Here is a 1,550-nt window from a genome sequence, read left to right as displayed (position 1 = left end):
TGTGCTTACATATAGTAATGGTTATTGGGAAGTATACAGGCGTTTTCAGAAGGATTTTTTGGTTTGGGGGAGGGGTTGAGAAGAGGGGGATATGCTGGGGGAACTTTCCTTCGAGAATTTGTAATGGGAGAAGAAAATTTCCATGAAGGGAGAGCAGGATTTACTAGCATTATTAAAAAAAAACAATTAAAAAATAAAAGTGAAAAAGCTTTTTCAGCTGGAAGTAAGGAACAGCAATAAAACTTAAAACAAACAGAAATTATTACCCATATGAGGGGCTCACCTCCTTCTAATACCTTGCTACCTCGCAGTGGCCACGCGCAGTGGCCGATATTATTGTCTATTTCTACGATATTATTGTCTTGCATATGACTCATAGAAATAGTAGATAGACTAGCTAGAATCAAACTTTCACTGCTGAATCTATTAAAAGTTTTATTGAAGTTTTATTAAACGGGGCGGTGTTCGTGGATTTGCTTACTAGGTCAGAGTTATGGACTTGCATATGAGAATATGCGTAGGACTCATAGAAATAGAATCAAACTTTCACTGCTGAATCTATTAAAAGTTTTATTGATTCTAGCTAGTCTATCTACTATTGATTCTGGCTGGTCTAGAATCAATAGATTAGAATTCTAGAACCATATGCAAGACGTCACATACGAACTAGTGCTATTCTATTGATTCTATTAGAATCAAACAGAAAGTTTTATTCTAGATTCAAATAGATTTGAATCTATTTATTGAATAGTGAAAAAGTCTTTTCTAAAATGACGTCTTGCATATGACTCATAGAAATAGTAGATAGACTAGCTAGAATCAAAATATTTTGCACAAGGACTTGCATATGAGAATATGCGTATGACTCATAGAAATAGAATCAAACTTTCACTGCTGAATCTATTAAAAGTTTTATTGATTCTAGCTAGTCTATCTACTATTGATTCTAGCTGGTCTAGAATCAATAGTAAGTTTTTAAAATCAATTAGAATACAAGAAAGTTTGATTCTAGCTAGTCTATCTACTATTTCTATGAGTCATATGCAAGACGTCATTTTAGAAAAGACGCGCAGTGGCCGATATTATTGTCTATTTAATAGACAATAATATCTTGTATATCGGGATAGTAGATAGTTTGATTCTAGCTAGTCTATCTACTATTTCTATGAGTTTTATTTGTCTATTCTAGCTAGTCTATCTACTATTTCTATGAGTCATATGCAAGACGTCATTTTAGAAAAGACGCGCAGTGGCCGATATTATTGTCTATTTCTACCGATATTATATTCTTGCATATGACTCATAGAAATAGTAGATAGACTAGCTAGAATCAAACTTTCACTGCTGAATCTATTAAAAGTTTTATTGATTCTAGCTAGTCTATCTACTATTGATTCAATTGACAATAGATTATCGAATTTACTAGAATAGTATCGCGCAAGCCTTCACTAGATATAATTTCACTAGATATAACTTTATGGCGCAAGCCTTCACTAGAAACAGTGAAAGTTTGATTCTAGCTAGTCTATATACTATTTCAGTTTGATATA

This window comes from Artemia franciscana, unplaced genomic scaffold (genome assembly GCF_032884065.1).
Source record: "Artemia franciscana unplaced genomic scaffold, ASM3288406v1 Scaffold_1515, whole genome shotgun sequence".
Classification (NCBI taxonomy): domain Eukaryota; kingdom Metazoa; phylum Arthropoda; class Branchiopoda; order Anostraca; family Artemiidae; genus Artemia; species Artemia franciscana.
Note: the sequence above shows the minus strand (reverse complement) of the source record.